Genomic DNA, 24,799 nt, shown 5'->3' with positions numbered 1-24,799 from the left:
CATCAATCCAGTGTCAGGACAGCACAATGTAATGATTTTGTGGATCTCGACAACTCCAGATATTCTCCCTTCCACAGCTTCTCCTGCTGCTTGGAAACACAAAGAGGGATCCTGGTGACCCCAGTAAATTTGCTCAATATTCCTGTCTTCACTGCCCTGCTTAAACCCACAAATGCAGGGAATATTCCTGGATTGAGAGCTTCATTTGTTCTGCCCTGATATTGGGCAGAGCAAGATGAGTTCTGATCAGACCCACAGACTCCACATGCATCTCTAGGGCCACAAGCAGAGCATCTCATTCGTTTTGAGAGCAATGGAGTGTTACTGTTATTTCTAGCATGCCACCGGTGTGCATGGTGCTTTACAGGCATACATGAAGAGTTAATTTTCAAAAGTTTCTAAATCCCACTGACTCTCACTGTGTCTTAGGCTGCTACATCCCTCTTGAAAACAGGACTTCAAATTTTCAGAAGACTTAAGAGCCTGTCATATTGAAAGTCACTGGGACTGAGGCACATTTGAAAATTTTACTCATGGCCGCTCTTAAAACTGAAGTTAGACCAAAAGCACAACACATCATGGCAGGAGAGGGAAGAATAATGGCATAACAGTAAGCACAATTTGCTGCAAAAAACAGGATATAGAGGTCTGTGTTGTGGATTTCTTGTTATTATAATGTTTTTCACTCAAGAATAATGCCTTAATTCTACCCCTTTGTGCATTTGCATTACGATACATTATATGAGCACATGCTATTTTTTCCACAGGACCTCGGTATCACTCAGTGCACAGGACAGACACAAAAGGTAGCAGAATTAAGATTGAACAAGCAACCATAAATGCGACATTTCTTAACTTTGACTGCTTTACTTGGCAACCTGGATATTGCTCTTTTAACATGGTCTTTATATATAATACACAAGACACACACTATCTTTCAATGGATTAGCACTGAAGCTTCGCAGGAGTGAATTATAAGGAGAGATTTGAATGGAGGGGGTAAATATTAACAGAATTTTCAATTTTTCTAAGTTTTGCACTTTACTGGTTGATGACAAAATGATTGACAACTCTTATTTTCCCCCCTTTGCTTTCCTCTTCTGTGCAATGGAACTGTACAATACTGTAAGACTCAAAATGGAAAGCATCACAATTTTTATTTGTGGGAGTTCGGTGTCCAATAAGTTAAAATTCCCCTTCATTTGTGTTAAACTTGGATATGCTCTTCCCTTGCTCTCATTTAGGTTTCAGGGAAAATGGACTCCGGTCCACATAGCTGGAGTCTCTCCGCCTTGCAGAACAATTCTTGTTCTAGTGTCAGAGACTGGCGCCATTGTGGGTGATCAAACCATGTTTTAAAACATTTCAGCAAAGTGTCTCAGAGACCCATGTAGATGGGGCCAACGTTTTTGTAAATCTTATATGACCCAGCATCTTCCCTGTACACAACTCACCAAGACCTCTGGTGTCACGACATTGCAGTGCTCATCATAGAGGTGATGAGTTCAGGACCCCTTCTCACACAAGGAAAGATTACCTGAAAAAGAAGAAAAGGAAGAGCTCCATCACAGCAAATTCACAGGAATTTGTGGGCCCATCCCAGGCCACAAAAAGGAGACCAAAGCTTTCTCTGAATAGCTGACAAGAAAGCCTCAGCTCAACTAAGCAAGATTTGTTAGTGCTAAGATAGCCTTTACAGGGAGAAAGCTGCAGTGAGGTTTAACTGGTTTGCTATAAACAAATGCAGCAAGGGACAGCTTAGACCTGCTTTGGCACACACCCAGTTCAGCTAGATGGATTCCCATGAACCCATCTGTACGCCCAAGAACTGGCACAGTGCCCACACAAGCATTCTCCCAACTTCCTTGTCCACCTAACCTTAAAGGGTTTGCCTTCCACTCACTTCATGAGCCCAGCTACTTGTGCAAACCCCTGCTCTTCACAATTATACAGTGCCTACCTCCAAGGCCAGACAGCCTGCCTGCCCATGTGTGAATGAAAATGCAATAGTCTGGTAAAGCTGGATACTCTCTATGATCAGTCAGGAGAAGTATCAGGCCAATGTCAGAATAGGAGACGGTAGGGCAGCTTCATCTACTGTTCCATTCGCCACCATTCCACTGCAAGACACCACCCTACATGTGGATGTTTATCCATTTGAAAGCATGGCATGCTGCAGTTTTGGTGGTATCTTTGAGCATCAGATGCTGCCAGTTATTCCTCATATTGCCAAAGAGGTCATTGCTGAACTGATCAGTTCCACTCTCCCTACTGTCAGTACTGAGGAAAACATCACATCAGTTAATGTTCAGTTCACATGTAGGAAACATCGTCAACCACATCATCTGGCAAATTTTACTTTATAAAACGAAAACTTAAGTTTCCGCAGCACAATTCTACAGCAAGTGTTGGATTCTAGGGTAAATTCTGTGTCAGGGCAGAAAAACACAGAACTCCTGTTACAGACTTATTTGTTCTACCCACTCAATCCATTCTGACCACCAAGATACACCACTCTACTAAGTTCAGTTTGAAGACACAATGTGCCTCTTACTATTTACACAGGAAGGATGGCACTGTGGTTAAAGCACAACTGGGAATCAGGAGACTTGGTTTTTATTCCCAGCTCTACCACAGACTTCCCGTCTGACCCTAAGCAACTCAGTTAACCCATCTGTGAAACAGGGAACACGAGTTGTGATTTGATATTAAAGTCATTCAGAGTGGTGAAAAATTGTACTTCTATAGCCCCTTCCCTCCATCTCAAAGTATCATCCATTCCAATTTGACCTAGACAGTGTAGCAATATCTAGACCAATGAAGCCACCATTCTAGTCAGCCAGTCCTAAATAATAGAGTTACATCCTCCATCCAATCAAACAATGAGACCATCAACAGGATAGACTGTTCCTATAAGTCACACATATAAACAGCATCTTACAAGACAACTACCGCCATAAACCATTTAATCCAGCAAAAACCTAGCCACAGCAACACCAAGATCCCTTCAACATCCCCAGTTATAATCCCCCCTAGGTCAAGCCAGTGCCAGTACAGCGACACCTCTCTACCTAACCTAGCCCTAAGCAGCTATCCAATGCAGCCAAAATTTACCTTTTCACATGAGTAAAGAGACTGGAATCACAGAACTAGAAGGGACCTCGAGAGCTCATCTAGTCCAGTACCCTGCACTCATGCCACAACTAAGTGTTATCTAAACCATCCCTGACAGGTGTTTGTCTAACCTGCTCTTAATCTCCAATGATGGAGATTCCACAACCTCCCTAGGCAATTTATTCCAGTGCTTAACCATCCTGACAGTTATGAAGTTTTTCCTAATGTCCAACCTAAACCTCACTTGCTGCAATTGAAGCCCATTGCTTCTTGTCCTATCCTCAGAGGTTAGGGAGAACAATTTCTTCTCCCTCCTCCTTGTAACCACCTTTTATGTACTTGAAAACTGTCATGTCCCCTCTCAGTCTTCTCTTTTCCAGACTAAACAAACCCAATTTTTTCAGTCTTCCCTCATAGGTCATGTTTTCTAGACCTTTAATCATTTTTGCTGCTCTCTGGACAGTCTCCAATTTGTCCACATCTTGCCTGAAATGTGGTGCCCAGAACTGGACACAATACTCCAGTTGAGGCCTAATCAGCGCAGGGTAGAGCAGAAGAATTACTTCTCATATCTTGCTTACAACACTCCTGCTAATACATCCCAGAACGATGTTTGCTTTTTTTGCAATAGCATTCACTGTTGTCATATTTAGCTTGTGATCCACTATGACCCCCAGATCACTTTCCGCAGTACTCCTTCCTAGGCAGTCATTTCCCATTTGGTATGTGTGCAACTGATGGTTCCTTCCTAAATGGAGTACTTTGCATTTGTCCTTATTGAATTTCATTCAATTTACTTCAGACCATTTCTCCAGATCATTTTGAATTTTAATCCTATCCTCCAAAGCACTTGCAACCCCTCCCAGCTTGGTATCGTCCGCAAACATTGTAAGTGTACTCTCTATGCCATTATCTAAATCACAGATGAAGATATTGAACAGAACTGGACCCAGAACTGATCCCTGTGGGACCCCACTCATTATGCCCTTCCAGCATGACTGTGAACCACTGATGATTACTCTCTGGGAACTGTTTTCCAACCAGTTTTGCACGCACCTTATAGTAGCCCCATCTAGGTTGCATTTCCCTAGTTTGTTTATGAAAAGGTCACGTGAGACAGTATCAAAAGCTTTACTAAAATCGAGGTATACCACATCTACCGCTTCCCCCCATCCACAAGGCTTGTTACCCTGTCAATGAAAGCTATCATGTTGATTTGACATGATTTGTTCTTGACAAATCCATGCTGACTTACTTATCACCTTATCTTCTAGATGTTTGTAAATTGATTGCTTAATTATTTGCTCTATTATCTTTCCAGGTAGACAAATTAAGCTGACTGGTCTGTAATTCCCCGGGTTGTCCTTATTTCCCTTTTTATAGATGGGCACTATATTTGCCCTTTTCTAGTCTTTTGGAATCTCTCCCGTCTTCCATGACTTTTCAAAGATAATCACTAATGGCTCAGATATCTCCTCAGTCAGCTCCTTGAGTATTCTAGGATGCATTTCATCAGGCCCTGGTGACTTGAAGACATCTAATTTATCATCTAAGTAATTTTTAAACTTGTTCTTTCCCTATTTTAGCCTCTAATCCTACCTCATTTTCACCAGCATTCACTATGTTAGACGTCCAATCACCACCAACCTTCTTGGTGAAAACTGAAACAAAGAAGTCATTAAAGCATCCCTGCCACCTTCACATTTTCTGTTATTGTTTTTCCCCCCTCATTGAATAACAGGCCTACCCTGGCCTTGGTCTTCCTCTTGCTTCTAATGTATCTGTAGAATGTTTTCTTGTTACCCTTAATGTCTCTAGCTAGTGTGATCTCGTTTTGTACCTTGGCCTTTCTAATGTTGTCCCTACATACTTGGGTTATTTGTTTATATTCATCCTTTGTAATTTGACCTTGTTTCCACCTTTTGTAAGACTCTTTTTTGATTTTTAGATCATTGAAGATCTCCTGGGTAAGTCAGGGTGGTCTCTTGCCATACTTCCTATCTTTCTACTCAGTGGGATTGTTTGTTCTTGTGCCCTTAATAATGACTCTTTGAAAAACTGCCAACTGTCTTCAATCATTTTTCTCCTTAGACTTGCTTCCCATGGGATCTTACCTACCAATTCCCTGAGTTTGCTAAAGTCTGCCTTCTTGAAATCCATTGTCTTTATTGTGCTGTTCTCCCTCCTACCATTCCTTAGGATCATGAACTCTACCAATTCATGATCACTTTCACCCAAGCTGCTTTCCACTTTCAAATTCTCAATCAGTTCTTCCCTATTTGTCAAAATCAAATCTAGAACAGCCTCTCCCCTAGTAGCTGGCTCCACCTTCTGAAATAAAAAAAATGTCTCCAATACATTCCAAGAACGTGTTGGATAATCTGTGCCCTGCTGTGTCATTTTCCCAACGGATGTCTGAGTAGTTGGAATCCCCCACCACCAAGTCCTGTGGTTTGGATGATTTTGTTAGCTGTTTAAAAAAAGCCTCATCTAAGTGTTCTTCCTGGTTAGGTGGTCTATAGTAGACCTCTATCATGACATCACCCTTGATTTTTACCCCTTTTATCCTCACCCAGAGACTTTCAACGAGTCTGTCTCTTATTTCCATCTCAACTTCAGTCCAAGCATAGACATTTTAATATACAAGACAACACCTCCTCCCTTTGTTCCCTGCCTGTCCTTCCTGAGCAAGCTGTACCCTTCTATACCAATATTCCAGTCATGCGTATTATCCCACCAAGTCTCTGTGATGCCAACTATGTCACAGGAACACTGATAAAGGCTGGGATGTGGGAGAACACCTCATGGGAAATGGTCAGAGCGCTACTGCTTGAGACATTCAAGCCTTTACCTGACAAGAGGCTAGAAAAATGTAGTGTAGGGAATGTAATCCCAGGAGGGGTGGAGGAATTGACTAGACGTGACCCATCTTTAGCATCTATGAATTAGTCACCCATATTACTGCAGCTCAGCCCAGAAGTAAAACCTTCCATTCAAACCTGCTTTTTCACCTTCACCAATCTTAGGACTTATAAACCTTTAAAGGTGATGGATGGCCAGGCACTTTCAGACATAAATAATTAGACACTCTGGCAGGAAGAGCTGTGGTTATCACTGATTAACTATTATCCTTCCTCAGGCTTTGAAAATGCAAACATGAAGAGATGAAATAAAGACACACCACGTGTCAACCTGCAGCCTTGCTGAGATGCAGCATGTTAAAAGGGGAGAAAATTTTTATTATTTTGTCAGTAGAAAGAATGTGCTTGTTCAGTCTCTTTGCCCCTGCTGGCCTGAGAACAGGTATGTTGGCGATGTGCACTTCAGTTACCACTGAGACTGCAGTGATTGGCATTCTCTGCTGGTTTTCACCAGACACCACACTTTTCACTTTTATTCAGTTCTGCAGTCTTTACATAATGGCAGCTGGGCTACCAATATTAGTTTTTAATAACCTATTTTTAATAGAGTACATCAACATGAGAGCTTGGGGAAAAAGGAAAAGGCAGGAAGTTTTATCCAAAACTTTAAATAAAGTCTCAAGCTCGCTTAAAAATACATAAAAGCAACAGCAAATAGATAAACTGGTATGTAGGGAACACTATACAGCATCACAATTCCCCATGCAATGTGAGGATGTGGGCATGCAGGGCATCCCTTACTTCCCCTGCTGTCCTGGACCCAGCCCCAGTGATCAGAGGTTCATCTTCTGGTTACGTATAGAGGAAACAATATATTGAACCCACTTCTAGCAAAAGCTCTCCCTTTATCTTCACATATTTTGTGTAGTGTCCTGCAGTCTCCAATAGTACGAATAGCACTGGGCACACTGGCATCCAAATGGGTTTGTAGGCAGCACCACCTTGCCTTCAGTCAGCCAAATGCACATCCTACCACCATCCTGCAACTGCTCAGTGTTTAATTAAAACTTCTGCCCCATGGTCTAAAAATCAGGGTATGACTTCATGAGCCAAGGCAGTAGAGAATAGGCTAAGTCCCCTAAAATAACAGTGGACATAGGCATCCTGTCAATAATCACCCTTCTTGTCCAAACAGATTAACACCAGATCTCCTGAGCACCCTGGTGTCATGTACCAGCTGGTGCATTCCACAGTGGTGATCAGGAAGGTCCTTTGTTGATCAACTAAGGCATGAATAGCAATATAGCAGTATTTCTGGTTGCCATTAAATCATAGAAATTTAGGGCTAGAAGGAAACTTGAGAGGTCATCTAGTCCATCCCCTTTCATTGGGATGGGACCCAAGTGTACCTAGACCATCCCTGACAGGTGTTTGTTTAACTTGTTCTTTAAAAGTTCCCATGATTGGAATTCCACAACCTTATTTGGAATCCTATTCCAATGCTTAAGGAAAAACTTTCTATCAGGATGGTTAATATTTAACCTAAATCTTCCTTGTGGCAGATTAAGCCAATTACTTTTTGTATTCCCTTCAGAAGGCATGGAGAACAAGTGATGACCACCATCTTTATAACAAGCCCTTAACATACTTAAAAACTGTTATGTCCCCACTCAGTCTTCTTTTCTCAAGACTAAACATACCTAATTTTTTTAACCTTTCCTCATAGGTCAGATTTTCTAAGCTTTTTATCATTTTTTGTCGCTCTCCTCTGGACTCTCTGCACATCTCAAAACTGTGGTGCCCAAAACTGGGCACTATACTCCAACTGAGGCCTCACCAGCGCCAAGTAGAGCACTGTAGGAATAATTACCTCCTGCATCTTACATATGACACTCCTTGTTAACACACCCCAGCATATTAGCTTTTTTTGTAGCTACATCACTTTGTAGCTCATATTCAATTTGTGATCTACCACAACCCCCAAATGCTTTTCTGCAGGACTACTGCCTAGAGCCAGTTATTCCACTTCTGTGTTTGTGCATTTGATTTTTCCTTCTTAAGTACTTTGCACTTACCTTTATTGAATTTCATCTTGCTGATTTCAAACCAATTCTCTAATTTAATCAGTCATTCTGCATTCCAATCCTGTCCTCCAAAGTGCTAGCAACCCCTCCAAATCATTAATGAAAATATTGATTAGTGCCTGACCCAGAACAGACTGCTGTGGAACCCCACTAGATATGCCCTCACAGTTTGACAGTGAATCACTGATAACTACTCTCTGAGTACAGTTTTTCAACCATTTGGTCACCTGCCTTATAGTCATTTCATCTAGAACAATTTCCCTGCTTTGTTTATGTAAATGTAATGTGCGACTGCATCAAAAACATTATTAAAAAAATAAAAATCAAGATATCTGTAGAGAGGGGCCATGGTCTCCCGCCCTGAGAGACCGACAAGCCCCTCCCGGTGGGCAGAGCTGGGACACCTGCGGTCGCCCTGCCGGAAGCAGAAGGGTGGGAAAGGAACCGGAACTATAAAAGACCAGCCCTCTAGCTCAGTTTGGGGAGAGCTGTCGGAGGACAAGGACGTCTCTCCCCTGCTGGTGCAGCTTGAAGCCGATGGAGGCTGCCACCATGCCTGAGACCCGGAAGAGCTGCCAGAGCTACCAGACACCAACAAGCTGATGGGGCTGCCACTTGCTGTTTACCCAAGCGAGACGGAAGACAACCCCAGAACTCAGGTATCCCAGGACTGGGAGGGTAGGAAGGAGTCCAGGGAAGCCGAATAGGGTTTGGCTGTGGGACTGATTGTAAGCTAGCCAGTATGTTGCAGGAGGATCCCCGCTGACCCAGTGGCAGACCACTCTGCCATTCATAGTGCCCTGGGCTGGGACGCAGTTGAGAACTGATTTCCCCCGAATTGCTGTGTTGCTCTGCGTAGATGCAGTTGAGTGGGAGGGCCTCCGTCCCCCTACCCTGGCCACCCCATCCTTGGAGGGTGGCAGTCTGCCCTGTTAGGCCATGAGGCCTGTATTGGTCTGGCACCTGCCAGAGTTAGGGCACCAGACAGGTTTGGCTGTAGCTCCTGCCAAGAGCTGATTCCCCCCGAATTGCTGTGTTGCTCTGCGTAGACCCAACCTGAACTGTTATCTGTGGATTGCCTGCCCTGATTGAGGGCCCCGGGCAGATAAATTGCTGCCTTGACTGATTACCAGCCAGGACCAGTAACTGCTGGCTGCCCCGCCCTGATTGAGGGCCCTGGGTTTATAGACTCCCTGCTGCTCAGCCAGCTGCAGGATAGAACCAAGTGACTCCTGGCTAATTCCTCCCACCCTCGCCTCCACCCCACCACCCCCGGGGACTGAGTTGCTCCAGGAGGGATCGTGGTAAGGGGTGTGGTCTCCCGCCCTGACAGACAGGGAAGGACCCACGAACGCCCTACAATGTCACATCTATTGCTTCCCTCCTATCTACTAGGCCAGTAACCCTATCAAAGAAGGAAATGGGTTTGGCATGGCATGATTTGTTCTTGACTAATCTATGCTCGCTATTACTATCACCCTGTTATCCTCTAGGTGCTTACAAATTGATTGTTTAATCATTTGTTCCAGTATCTTTCCAGGTATTGAAGTTAGGTTGACTAGTTTATAACTCCCCACTATGTTTGCTCTTCTCCAGTCCTCTAGGACCTCATCTGTCCTCCATGAGTTCTTGAAGATAAAATTGCTAATGGTTCCAAGACTGCTTCAGCTAGTTCCTTAAGGACCCTAGGATTAATTTTGTCAGACTCTGCTGACATGAATACATCTAACTTATCTAAACATTCTTTAACCTGTTATTTCTGTTCTAGCTTGTGTTCCTTCCCCCTTGTTAATATTAATTGTATTAAACATCGAGTCACCATTAACATTTTAATCAAGACTGAAGCAAAACAGACATAAAATACCTCAGCTTCTTGTTGACATCCATTAGCCCTCCTTCCCCACTAGATAGTGGACCTACACATTCCTTTGTCTTTCTCTTGCTCCTAATATCTCTACAGAACCTATTCTTATTGCTTATTATTACCCTTCCTGGTGTAACTCATTCTGTCCCTTAGGCATTTTGGATTTTGTCTCTACATGCCCAAGCTACTCTTTTGTGCTCCTCCTTCGCAATTTGTCCATGTTTCCACTTTCCATAGGATTCCTTTTTGATTTTCAGGTCACTAAAGAGCTCCTGATGGAGCCATATTGGCCTCTTACTATTCTTTCCTTCACATCGGGACAGTTTGCTTTGTGCCTTTAATACTGTCTGAAAAATTGCCAGCTCTCCTAAACTCCTTTTTACCTTAGATTTCCTTTCCATGGGACCTTACCTACCCATTCTTTGAGTACATTAAAAGTCTGCTTTTTGTTTAAATCTGCCATATTCATGTGTCCTTTAAGGTGGGAAGACAATGGGTATGTGCACTATATGGATGGGCTGCAGCGCAGTTCAGGAACCCAATTTGTCACAAAGTTAATTATTTCAGGGATGTTAGCAATGTACGTCACCCGGGGTAAATAACTGCAGCAATAACTGCTCTTCAACCACAACAGCACCAAACAGTCAATTTACCAACATCAAACTGGTTAGCCAACCAACATGTAGCAGTCTTCAGTAGACAGCTTTCAGATGGACTGGCAGGGCCTCGCCTCCCCCATCTGATTGTCCTGGCACTAAAGGATCAAGGCAAGCTCTTCACACCGCTCAATGAACATAGCTCTCTTCATGAGGAAATTCTAAGCCCTCCCAGATCTGCATGATAAGGTATTCCCCCCAACTCTGTGCTTGTGGTCTTGCAAAGAACCACCAGTCTACACAGGGGAAATCCACAGCTACTGCAACCCATACCAGCTGTCTCCACCATCATGTCAGACACAAGCCACTGCATCCTCTTTCATGACCACCATCTACAACCTGCTGCATGAATACTGCCAAATGCAGGAACAGGTCTTTGCCCACAAACTGGATCCATGCCTTGGCACAGCTGGAACAGACAAAAGTGAGCAGCCTGCAGAACCGGAAATACTTTAGTGGCAGGCTAACACCATTTCCACACAAGGGCTTGGGAAGGACAGAAGTTTTCTCACAAGACACTGTGAAATAATTCCTAGAGCAACTCAACTCAGTGCAATTCTAAGAACCATGGGATATATCCCCAGAAATATTAGCACCTAACCTGGATTACTGCAGCACCAGTGTGGATGCAGCTAGATGGGGCTGAGTCAAATGTGGCTCCACAGTGTAGACGCTGGCAGGTGGGCTTGGATTACCCAGGTGTACTCTGCAGGGAAGACATACCTTTTGCCTTTCTTCTAAGTCTTCTTTCATGTTCCTCACCCATTCTCTGCTGCTTTTCCTGTGTGTAGGGGCATTAATCAGAGGACCAACCTTTCCCCATCCCTAGAATCCATACAGAGCAGATGTAGTGGCTGGGATTCCCATAACCACCCCGTCCCCGAGGGAAGCACAGTCATCCCAGTTGCTGATGCCACATCATGCAAACCGGAAAAGTATTGATAAATATGTATACTATGATATTTGTAAGGTAACAATTCCCTTCCCCTACAAGTGTCTCTTCACTGCCTACTCTCTTATCTCCTCAAGCCATTTGCTCAAGTTGTCCCATCACATACTGCCATGTAGACACACAGAATGTTTTCCCTTTTGTGAAATGCCTTAGAGAACACAGACATGGATTTAACCAGCTTCCATTTTCAGCTGTGCATGGTGATGTATTGGTGGCAGTGGGGTGGGAAGGTTTGGATGGAACAGGAAGCCCAGCACAATAATCATTGGATTTAAAACTTGGTTGTTATTATAGTGCGGCTTTTCTCAAAGTGGGGTTACTGAGGATACTCCAGGGAATCTGCGGGCCCTGCTGATCAACTCCTCCCCTTTCCTCCCTCAATTCCTTTCCCTCCCTACCAGCGCCTCCTGCACACCAGGGAATTGCTCTTCCCCAGCCTGCAGGAGGTGCTGGGAGGAGCAAAGATGGGATGCGCTCAGGGGAAAGGGCAGAAAGAGGCGCAAAAGAGGAGGGGCAGGGGTCGAGTTGGGGCAGGGTCTGGGGCTGAGCGGGGGCGCTTGGGGGTCCATGAAAAATTTTAAATCAAAATGGAGGTCCTCAGGTTGCTAAAGCTTGAGAACCGCTGTTGTAGTATCAAGATGTGTGCTAGATGTTGTGCAGTGTAGTAGAAAGATTGGGTCCCTGCCCAAAAGAGTTTACAATTCAGGACTCCAGTCCTGAAACTTCATACATGCAGAGAGCCTTGTTTATTTCAGTAAGACTTTTCTCACAAGCACAAGAATTTGCCCACATGTAGTTTTAGATGCAACAAAACAGATGGAGGTACCAAACAGTAGGGAGTATATTGTGTAAGGTAGGACTAAGGAGGGGGCAACAAGATCAGGCATTTACTAACTATAGGTATGTGTACAGCTTGATAATTAAAAGAATATAGAACAAGCTCTTCTAAACTAAGTGGGTATTAATTATTTTCTGCATATTTTCCTCTAATCTTCTAATTTTCAGTAATATTAGTAATATTAAAAGGTATTGCTTGCAATAGCAGGTACGATTAAGGTTTTTTTTAAAAAACGTCTTTTTAAAATTGAAAATTTCCCACACTTTAACTTACAGGACAAAGAATGAGCATGACTGGACAGTTTCTCTACACAAGAGAGGCAGATATCCGAAGACCTAAAAAGACACAAAAATTGCCAAGCGATTCAGGGGTAGGAATAGTATCTACAGTTACTTTCAATTCATTTTGAAGTTACTAGATTTTGAGTTGACACTATCCCCCTTTAATATATTGTACAATTATCACATCAACAATATGCTCACACTATCTCCCAGCAACCACTGACGCAGTTTACCTGCTCTAGAAGCCACCTAAGGTACATCTACACAGCAGCAGCAACAAAATCACATAGCAAGTCTCAGAGCCTGGATCAACTGACTTGCTCGTGCTGCAGGACTAAAAGTAGGGTTCAGACTGGAGCCCGGGCTCTGAAATCCAGGAAGTGGGGCTGGGTCTCAGAGCCTGGGCTACAGTCTGAGCCTGAACATCTACACTGCTACTTTTAGCCCTGCACCATGAGCCCAAATCAGTTGACCCAGGTTCTGGGACTCTCAGCCACGAGGGTTTTGGCTGTGTAGAAGTGCGAGCCAGGCTACGATACACACTCGTCATGTCTGCACCAAGGAAGTTCTGCAAATGTTTCCCATTGTTGCTAACTCCATTGCAGTTCCACCAGTGTTAGCTATGTTTTGAAACTCATGAGCAGACAAGCAGCTGCTAGCATTTTTAGGCCCAGTGTCACCTAACTATCCTTAATATCCCAGCCTTAATGGACTTCAGTTGCTGCCAATAATGTTAACATCAGTGGAACCAAACTGCTATTAGCAGCAAACAGGAAAATGTTTGTTACATCTCCCTAGTGCAGACAGGCCTCTGGGGCTTAACAAATTATGTCTGCAGCTCAAAGTTAATCTCAGTCAACACAATACATAGATGTCCAGCAGGCAGCCCTGGTCTTTGAAGAGTAGCTCTTCCAGAGCTAGGAGCTATGCAAATATGTTGCCTATGCAGGCTTCCACATCTTCACCTCCAAATTCTAGCTCCTCCTTCACAATGAGGCAAGAAACAGGCTTGAAGCCAGTGGTGACCTCTTTTTGCCCCCAAAAAGGAAGTCACTCACCAGACTAAAAGATATTTAACATTTCAGCTCAAACTTCAGGACAGGTCAAAACTACATGGAAAAGAAAAAAACAATCAGCTCAAACATGAAACATTGGTAGGAACCTAGAGTCAACGGAACAGAATAGGGCAGTGGTGCTCAACCTTATTACACAGGCGGGTAGCATAAACCTAAGCGCAATCTTGTGTGGGCCAAACTGATTCCACCTATTTTAATAAGATTTAAAGTCACTTGTATTGATTTATATTTTAAGTTCAGCTTGTTTTGTATGTATTTGGATAGACAATGCTCTACATAGAAACAACCTATTTACATACTTGTATAACACGACGACAAAACGCTAATGAATCAGCCATTAGTATATGGTGTTGAAGCAGGCTGCGAGCCTCATGAAATGCTCTGGTAGGCAGTGTACGGACCGTGGACCATAGGTTGGGCACCCCTTGAATAGGGAATGCGAGGGTGGGAGTAACTGAAGTGAAGAAGCCTTCTTGTTCCTCAGTATGCAACACAACACCACTGCATTGTTTAAACAGAAGGAATGAGGCACGCACGTATCAGCCAGGTATGGAAAGGGGCAAGTGCTTTTTCTATTCATTTTGGCAGCCAGTCACTAAGGCTGTGGCTACACTTAGCACTTCAAAGCGCTGCTGCGGTAGCGCTGCCGCGGCAGCGCTTTGAAGCACTAAGTGTAGTCAAAGCGCCAGCGCTGGGAGAGAGCTCTCCCAGCACTGTCCGTACTCCACCTCCCTGTGGGGAATAACGTACAGCGCTGGGGCTTTGACCACACTAGCGCTTTGCAGCGCCACAATTTGCAGCGCTGGAGAGGGTGTGTTTTCACACCCTGCTGCAGCGCTGCAAATTTGTAAGTGTAGCCAAGCCCTAAGTTTCTAGAATGAAAGATATGAAGAGAGCCTGCAGGCATAACACATCAAGCTGTGATTTTGTCATCTCTCACAAGCCACAAAGGGGAGGGATTGATCAGCTTGTGGACAGACCTCCTCCTCCAAGGAAAGTCCAGGTGTTGCAGTAAGTGTTAGGGGCCATTAATTACTGAACCAGCGCCCCAGTTTGCTGCAAGGATACACTGCATAATACGCATGCACAGCAAAACCTGAAGTACTTCAAAGCATCAACTGTACTGCATACACAGAGTGTTATTTTCAAAGGCAAGGCAAAACTAGTTTAAGGGGAATATTCAGGGGCATTTCTGCTCAATTATGGCACTATTTCTCTGACAATTTCAACTTTCTATCCCTAACCAAAAAAAGGTTGTAAGATTTTGTTTAAAAAAAGAGAAAATATTTTTCTCCTCAAAAGCAGTTTAACCATTTTGTCTCAAATTCTCCACCCCACCCCCAACATAAAAGAACAAAAAGTCTGGAAAATTTCAACTCAATAGTTGAAATTTTTGAAGAGTAGTGAGCTACTCAAAAGGAAGTTGCCGCAACTTTTCCAGTATAACAACCCCTACTACAGAGAGGTTTTTACCACTTCACCAATGAAATAAAGCTGTCTTTTCAATTAACTGTGCAAACACTCCTAATTAATCCTCAAACACACCCAGATATGTATGTCAATAAATATTAATCACTGTTTAAGACAAATGGGGATATGAAAACACTTCCCCAAGGTCATACAACAAATCATGTCACTATCTGCACAGCCCACTACAGCACTATCTGTAAAATGGGCCTCGGAGTTAACTCTTATGCAGTGCTTTTAATTTCCAAGTGGCATAAAATATATAAATCATTAAAGTAATTAATGCTCTGGCATTAGGATTTTCTCATCTGTAGAATTCAAAGCACTTGATAAAAGTACTAGTTGCTCCATTTTACAGACAGCCTAACTAAGCACACAGATTTAAGGTATTTTTTCTGAGGCACTGTGGTCTAGTGGATAAAATATGAGCAGAAACTGCCAGGGATGGCCTAGGTAATTGTCCAGCCACATTTCTCAATGTCCCTTCCAGCTCTACATTTCTAAGATTCTGTGATTCTATATTACAAGAGTTCTGGGTTCTGTTCACAGCATTACTAAAACCTTCCTATGTAATCCTGGCTAAGTAAAAGTCTCTGGGCCTCACTAACCCTGTCTATACAATGGGGTAATGATAATTGGGCAAGTGCGAGAGTCATGAAGTACAGAGAATAAAGACCAGCCAAGTGAAAAGATGAGCCAAGAACTTAGAACTTCCTGGCTCCAGATCATATGCACATTCCCTCAGGCAGGTTAAGGAGACGTTTTGGGGACACAATCAGAAACCTTTTCACCAGGCCTATAGCTCCCTGAAACATATGGAAATGGAACAAAGCCAGTTCAGAGTATTCCAAAGTTTTAAGAAAAGCTGAGTGCATAGCTAATTTAGCTACATCTGCACTGCAGCTGCTCTGAACTTCACACAGATTGAGGCCAGGGCTCTATTCAACATGAAGTTAAGTTACTAGTGAAGTCTATTATAGTCCTATAGAACACTGGTAAGAGTGCTTAAAAAAAAAGTATTACTGTATATACTCGTTCATTAGCCCATTAATTTATAAGCTGACCACCAAAAATGGATAGGTAAAATAGCAAAAACTGTATGACCCTTTCATAAGCCAACCCTATATTTCAGGGGTTGGAAATCTTTGGCTTCCAGCCCATCAGGGCAAGCCGCTGGCAGGTCAGGATGTTTTGTTTACTTGGAGAGTCTGCAGACATGGGGCCCCTCCACTCCCTGTGGCTGTGGTTCACCGTTTCCAGCCAATGGGAGCTGCAGGAAGTGGTGCGCCAGACGCTCCAAGTAAACAAAACGACAATATATTAGATATTCAATGATTCCATAGAATTTAAAATAATCAAATTTTGCTGTAGACCTATTTATAAGCTGACCCCTGCTCTTTGATGCGTCACTTTTTTACCAAAAATATTCGGCTTATGAACGAGTATATTCGGTAAGATGAGAAAGCACCCAATTTTCACTGAATGCTTAAAGGCAATTTCCCTCAAAGGAGGGCATTTATTTGCCAAATTTCAGCACCATGGTTTTTGCAAGAAATTTTGTAATAGGTCAAGTGTATTTTTCCATTCTCAAAAACAGTTGACTGTTTCTGCTCAAACTTAAGAAAAAAAGTCAAACAAAAGTCAAACTGCTCCACTTTTCCCCACCTCTTTCCAGACAGAAACCAAGCCTGAAAAATTTCAGCTCTGCAATTAGAAGTTGTTTGTTTAAAAACAGAGGGCTTAGAACAGAAACATTTAGGCTAACTTAACTATAGACATCACTCACTCTCCAGCTGTAATTTGTAAATTTGGTGGCAAAATTTGCAGAGTATTTTTGAGAACCTTCTTCAGTGAGAGTTATGTACTCATTTGATCATAATCTTTATACTGTCATTCAGATTTCAAGAGCAGGCAGAACACTCCACAAAAGGTGTACAGAAAGCAAATTCAAAATACACCTGGAAACATTTACTTCTTATCAATAGCAGCAGTTTAAGACCCCAGAGGGAACACACTAATTACCACACTGGATCAAGCCAGCAGTCCAGTATCATCTCCAACAGTGGCCAGCACCACCTACTTCAGAGGATGATATAAGAACTATGCAGAAGCATATGTGGGATAATTTGTCCCCCATTTAAATTTCATCCTGATTACTAATAGAGATTGGCTGAAGCAATGGCTTGCTAGCGCATGGCTTGGTAGCGCTTCCAAAAAATGTATTTTCAATGATTACAACTCCGGATATTCTTGATATCCACACAAATATCCAATCCCTTTTTGAATCTCTAATTCTTGGCCTCAACAATTCTGTGGCAATGACTCCCACAGCTTAATTACAATTGCACCAAATATTCCACCAATTTACACTATCTTGAAGTTCCACATTCAGTCAGTCAGTAATGGGATGACAAAAGCTTTTCCATAGTTAAAATTGTAACCAGATTTCTGTTATAAGTCCTATTTTTCCCCTTCCCTCTTTAACCTGACGTAAATTGAAAAAGCTGTTTGAGCTAGGGAAGTTGGAAAATTTAGGTGTAAATAATATTTGGCAAGTTTTGCAGGTTCTTAGAACAAAGCAAAAGGTGTTATGCTTCCAAAACACTGAGGTTAGAAACTTAAACATGTAACCATAGTTCTACAACATATGAATAACCCTAATTTTAAATTATTAATGGCCAAACTAGGAACATCAGAATGGTTAGTCAGGACTCAGCTGACTTCATGAAGACCATCCTAATTTTTGCTGAGTTGTATGAAGTCTTCCAGCACTTTTAAGAACTTTGCCTGGTCTACAAAAATGTGGGACTTCAGAAAAGTCTCAAAAGGTGTAACAGGTTTGTTTGTTTTATTTACATTGCACAAAACAATGATATTGGGGAAAGATTCAGTCCACACAATGCCTCCTCCTATCACACACAACTTGGCCCCAGAACCTGGGTTTAATGCACTCATCTCTCTAGCAAAATTCAAACTCCACAGGGACTCAGACAAAGCTCATAAGTAAGGACTCGAAGTCCTTAGCAAGTCTGCTTGGGTTAAAGGATTTCATATCTATGGAGATAAACCACAGATCTTACTGAAGCACGGACTTCCAAAAAGGCCAAGGCCAAGCCAACTAGGCTGAAGGATTTTAAGGCTGCTTGCACTCCTCTGAAGAAATGATGCAGTTTGAGCAAGCGAAACACCAAGGCCATATCTACACCACAGACTTCTGATGGCAGAGCTATACTGGTCAGGGATGTGAAGAGATGTGATCCTTGACTGACACAGCTGTGGCAGCACAAGACCCTGGTGTAAATGTAAAACTGTGCTTTTGCCAGTATAGCTTGTTTTGTTTGGGGGTGGAATAAACTAATACTGGTAAAGCACAGCTTTGACCAGGGGTGGCCAACCTGTGGCTCCAGAGCCGCATGTGGCTCCTTGTATAGGCACTGATTCCAGGGCTGGAGCTATAGATGCTAACTTCCAATGTGCCGGGGGGTGCTCACTGCTCAACCCCCTCCCCCAAGACCCCTGCCCCTTCCCCTGCCATGCCCTCGCTCCTCCCCCCTATAGCCTCCTGTGCACGTGAAACAGCTGATTGCAGTGGGCGGGGAGAGTGGGGAGTAGGTGCTGGTTGGTGGGGACTGCCGGCAGGCGGGAGGCACTGGGGAGCAGATGGTGGGCTGCTGACATATTACTGTGGCTCTTTGGCAATGTACATTGGTAAATTCTGGCTTCTTCTCAGGTTCAGGTTGGCCACCCCAGCTTTGACAGCATTAGCTGCATCCACACTAGGAATGTTTTGCTGGCAAAGCATATTGATACTCCTCTACTAGTAAATCACTCCTAGTGTAGATATGGCGCAAGGCATGTCGGTTAACATAGCAGGACATAAATTTGCATATTTGGTCAAGATTATGGTCAGGTCTACACTCAAAAGTTAAGTCAACCCAGCTATGTCGCTCAGCGGTGTGAAAAATCCACACCTTTGAGCAATATAGTTCAGATGAGCTAACACCTAGGGTATGTCAACAGCACTAGAATCCTTCTACTGACCCCGCTACAACTTCTTGGGGAGGTAGATTAACTATACCAATGAGAGAACCCCTCCCATCACTGGAATGAGTGTGTATACTTGAAAGACTGAAGTGGCACACTTGCAGTTAGAACCCTAAGCGTCCCATATGAAGAGGATACCAAAATTTTACCCTTCACTTTGGGTTTGTTTGGGTTTTTTTGGTAAACAAACACTCAGAAAAACCCTAAAGAAATTCCTACACTCTTCCCACCCTATCCCCCCCCCCCCCCCAAAGAGAGACACTGAAAGACTCTTAGGATTGAAAACATGTCTCAATAAATTAAGAGGAAAACCTTTAAAGAAAGATTTATAAAGGCAACTATGAGAAAGCCCAGAAGTAAGACTTTAGACAGGTAGCTTGGAAATTCCAATTTAATCCAATACAGGATTTATGTTTCTATGAATCTGAATCCCATAACCAGTTGTTACTTTAAATTCTGTATTCGTTGGTCATTAAGTCTCAAACCCTGTTGCTTTGACTATGGACTAATCCTAATATGAATTGAGCAGAACATACAGGGTTTAAAGGTGATTTGCAAAGGAGGAAAAATGGAGTTTGTATACTTTGTTTCTTTATCATGTATGAAGGAGACCTGGAAGAGGCTTGCTTTTTTTTTTTTTAAATAAAGCATTTTTTGCTTACTTTTTACATTAGGAATTCAAGTCCAGTCTAGCCTAGAAGACTATGGTGACTGGTGAACAATTAAATTATGAGCTCACAAGAGCTGAGAGTGAAATGCTAGGTTTACACTAGAAAAGATTTGCCACCACAGTCATACTGGCAAATGCCCAGTGGAGAGACAGTTTACATCAGCAAAAAAGTGATTTTGCCAGGAAAATTTAACTTGGGAATGGTATAAACTAACTATTCTAGCAAAAAGACTTATGATGGTTAAGTGTGTCTATACTAGCGCCTTTGAAAATATAGAAGCATCACAAAAAGCCCTACATCTAACTGATTCTGCTATCCCACCAAATATGTAGATCTGCCCTGGCCAAAGATGAGCAATTGAGAGGGAGCGGGTTTTACTCAATTGTTTAAAAAAAAACTTTAGTTTTTTTGTTTGGTTTTGTTTACACTTGTTTAACTTTAATGATTAACATTTTGTATAAAAGAGGTCTTTGTTAAAGATTCAACTTCTCCACCTCTTCATTTAAGGTGTTAAGAGTTAACAATAATGCTGAGACTCAATCCCACCCCATAACACAAGCTCTCCAGCAAAATCTGGGAAACACAAGCCTGACATTTTTAATAGTTCCAAGTTTTAAAAAAAAGCGCAAGCAGATTTTGTTTTTGTTTGTTTTGATTGGGAGGTGGGGGCATACACAGGAGAAAAGGAGATACACATAAAGCAGCAAAAGAGCACTCAAGCTCAGTTTAAAGTCTCTGGCGGACACCTTTAAAATAACCATAGCCATCAGACCTAGTTGGCCAGGTATACATTGGACAACAGTTATATATCACCAAATCAATTACAATAACACGGTTTCCAGGAAAAAGCAGATCTACATTGCAGGCAATGGGTGCAAGTGAATAGGCGTTGAAGACAGTTTAGTTGCAAATATAGACAAAAAACAAACTATGTTTATACAATTTCCCAAGCGCAAATTACCAACACCTGTTGTCAGCTATGGGTAGTTTTTTCCCTAAGGTAGAGGAGGCCTAACTGTTTGAATACTAACACTAAGTAGAAGCAGGCTGGACGTGAATGGAGTCAGAATTAAGGCTATCTAGGGGATGTTAATGCTACATTTCCATGCTTTCCTGTGTGGTTTTTGATTAATTTAGGTGTTTCTGGCTTTCAATGTTTGTTTTCGTGCTATTTTAAGACGACATGCACCCCAGGTCACTGTTCACAAAAATAAGATCGTTATTCATTTCTCTTTTTCCACTCAAGAGTACTGTGCATATAGTCAGTTTTCTGGGATGTTTGTGTGGGTCTTTCATGTCTTTCACACAGCAACCTGGGAGAGAACCACCTTTTTTCAGAATAGGAAAGTGAGATTGTAAACCCCACCCCAAAAAAAATTGTTAGTGTGGACCTTGGGGAGGTGTAGTACCTGCCTCCCCTCCCTAAAACTAATATCTGAAGAGCGAATAATTAGAGAATTTAAGGTGAAAAGCCCCATTCAGGCATGACCATTCTCTCTCCACCACCCCCCTCCCCAAAAACCAGTTTGGACACTTATTAACATCACCAAGGAGTGGCAGTTTCTTCCCAAGATAGAGCCAAAGGAGAGAAGAACAGGAGTACTTGTGGCACCTTAAAGACTAACAAATTTATTTTAGCATGAGCTTTCGTGAGCTGCAGCTCACGAAAGCTCATGCTAAAATAAATTTGTTAGTCTTTAAGGTGCCACAAGTACTCCTGTTCTTTTTGCGGATACAAACTAACACGGCTGCTACTCTGAAACCAAAGGAGAGAGTTCTTCTCTCCTCTTTCACAAGAAAGGTCCTTGAATAGTAGGTTAGTGTCCCCAACTTAATCCATTATCCTGGAACCTGTATTATGCACATTTACTCTGAAAACACTACGCTTTCTCTGCAATACAATCTTCCTCATCTGATGGAGTATGAAGTATTCCATGATCAACTCCTTAGTCCACATCTCTATCACCACCAGCTGCAACCATCATTTCCCAACCATAACTCGTTCCCTATCCCATGCTTCCTAACCTGAAAAAAAGAACAGCCTCTCTGATCCCCTCTAACCTTAACCACTTAATCACCCACCATCTCTTTCAAGTCCCAATTATCCCCCAGGATTCATCTCCTATCCTTTCCTGTCTATACTTATATTGCCAATACTTGACTCTTCCCACCTGTCTCCTCATGTAATTTATCCTATCCCGGTATGCTGACCCTTTAAGCAGCCTCTTCCTCTCTCATCAATGGGCACATTTTTACCCATAGCATTATGAGGTCCCCTCACCTCCAGGTCACTCATGGGTGGAGAATCAGGATCAGCTACTGAGAGGGGATGTTATCTCCCAATCCTTCCACCAGGAATCCCAGATATTGCATTCCCTCCACTTTCCTCCCAACAAGAAATCCTTTCTTTTAACCTCCCAATTCCATATGTGGGGTTCTCCCCTGGATTGCCTGACTCCCTTGCTCCAGCCCCATGCAACTCCCACCCCCTATGCCTTCCCTGGGATTCAGCACCTGCTTCCGGCCTGCACAGTGCTATGAGAGTACGCACCCATCCGCCTCTCTGTATGGACCCCCAGACTGGGCGCTTCACTCCCCATCCCACAAGCCCCATGAGCCCTCCCCACACATTGCCTCATAAGCCCACCACACCCACACCACCCCTCCCCCACACGGTGCCCCACAAACCCTCCCCATACACACCCCTGCCCCACAAGCCCTCCCCCACAGACTGCCTCATGAGCCCACCACCCCCACACACCCCTGCCCCACAAGCCCTCCCCCACAGACTGCCTCATGAGCCCACCACCCCCACACACCCCTGCCCCACAAGCCCTCCCCCACAGACTGCCTCATGAGCCCACCACCCCTACACACCCCTGCCCCACAAACCTTCCCTCCACACACACCGCCCCCACCTGCCGCACAAGCCCTCCCCCACAGACTGCCTCATGAGCCCACCGCCCCCCACCGCACGAGCCCGCCCCACACACTCTGCCCCCCCCCGAATCTCTGCCCAGCCCCAAACTCTGAAACTTTCCCCGGGGCGGGCGGGCGGCTCAGCCCCGCCGGGACCCCCCCGGCAGCACGCGGACCCCGCTCCCGCACACACGGCGCCACTTACCGAGCGGCGCCGGGCGGGAGGGGAGGGGAGGGGGCGGTTCTCAGCTCCGGGCGGGAGGGGGCGGCAGATCCAATCCCCTCCCGCAAACACACACAGGATCCATTGTCCGCCAGCGCTCCCCCTCCACATACATGGTATCGCCCGTCACCCCCTCATGCCAGCTAGCCGAATGGTACCACCCATCGCCCCCTCTGCCCCGCCCCAGCAATGGTACTATCCCCTACTTACTCAGGCGATGGTGCCGCCTCTCAACCCCGCCCTGGGAATAGTACCGTCCCAGAGGAGGAGACTGTACATACCCTTCCCCACACAATGGTATCAACCAGTTTCTTAAAGAGGCAGGCCTGAATCCATAAGCCCCTTCGGCGCCTGCACGAAGCACCGCCCTTACATTCCCCCATTCATCTTGGTACCTCCCCCTCAATTAACATAGCTCATCCCCCACCTCTCTGTGGCACCACCCCACCTTTCTCCTTTAAAGAGACAGGCACCCAATTGTGCTTCTTAAAGGGACACTCCCCCATTGCCTCCCTCTCTCGCTGCCCCTGCCCAGTGGCGACGGGGCCGCCCCCTTTCCTCGCCCTCCCACTCACTCCCCCCCGCCCGCCCGCCCCGGAGCCAGGTGAGAGCCCGGCCCGGCCTCCCGCCCCCGCCCGGGGCTCCCCGCAAAGCCCCAGCAGGCCCCGGCCACGCTGCGCCCGGAGCTGCCCCAGCCCTGCCCGGAACGCGGCCGCCCCGGGAGCTCCGTGGGCAGCGCCCCAGGGAAGCGGGGCTCCCGCCCGCCCCCAGCCCAGCCCCACTGGCCGGGGAGGGGGGGGCACAAAGCAGCCCCCCCCCGGAACGAGCGCGCCCCCCGCCGCTGTGGCTCGGAGCCGGCGCTCCCAGCCCTGGGCTGCGATCAATTGTCTCGGGCAGCAAATTGTCAACAGCCCCCAGCCTCCCACACCCAACGCTGCCCCCGCGCTGGGGGCACCAGGGAGACGGGGGCAGAGATTTAGGAGAATGTCTCTGAGCTCACCTGAAAAGGGGCCTTCCTTAGAAATACTATTACAATGGATACTCCAGCCTGCCTGAACCTGGGGGCAGAACCAGACCTGTCAGTCACGGGCAGCAGGAGCATGCCCTGCCTCCTGAAGTTTCCTCCACTTACAGTAACTTCCACAGACAGGATAATTCTCATCTATTTCCCGAAATCACAGATGGTGATAACTATCATCTGGAGGGGAAAAGTACAGTTTCATCTTCCCCTCGACAGGCTGTGCACACAGAGACAAGAGAAACTGCTCTGCCCAGGACAGAAGTTGATTTTCATTCTTGGGTTAGGCTGATGTGTTCTTTCTAGTTTATTTATTAAAGCCCCGTTAGACACGCTGACTGTCAAGACCAGAATAGATCTGTTATACATGGAAGGAAGAGTGCTTCAAGAGCTCAATAAATCACTGTGTTCCAGCCAGTGGATGGATCTCTTTTTGGTACCTATTCTCTGCATTGAATCACATCCTCAACGAGCCCTCTCCATTATCCCCTGCTAGCTTCTGACATATGAATCACGCTGCCTGGTTAACTAATAGATGGACCCCTTCAAAAAAATCTGATTCTCTGCATTTACCAGTCGAGGGAACGGACAATAGGCACTGGACCTCTGCAATAGATGTGATAGTGTGAGATCCAGAGGGGATAACAGAATTAGGGGGTATAAATCACATGAATTCTGGATCAGTGATACATCTATGTGTGAAAGCAGCATTCTCAATAGGTTGCCCTAAG

General features: G+C 44.6%; 1 protein-coding gene across 3 annotated transcripts in view; it reads right to left on the bottom strand.

Moving 5' to 3' along the window:
• Positions 1–23,385, bottom strand: part of BCL9 (BCL9 transcription coactivator) — a 36,721-nt gene extending 13,336 nt beyond the window's left edge. For all 3 annotated transcript variants that reach the window (XM_045002030.1, XM_045002031.1, XM_045002032.1), the window contains exons 1-2: positions 23,261–23,385; positions 1,455–1,537 (exon numbers count right to left, since the gene is read on the bottom strand). The gene's annotated coding sequence lies outside the window, so the exon portion shown is untranslated. The remainder of the gene's footprint in view (positions 1–1,454; positions 1,538–23,260) is intronic.
• Positions 23,386–24,799: the final 1,414 nt, after the last annotated feature.

Source organism: Mauremys mutica, chromosome 1, assembly GCF_020497125.1.
Source record: "Mauremys mutica isolate MM-2020 ecotype Southern chromosome 1, ASM2049712v1, whole genome shotgun sequence".
Lineage (NCBI taxonomy): Eukaryota > Metazoa > Chordata > Testudines > Geoemydidae > Mauremys > Mauremys mutica.
This window is presented reverse-complemented; position numbering and strand designations above follow the sequence as displayed.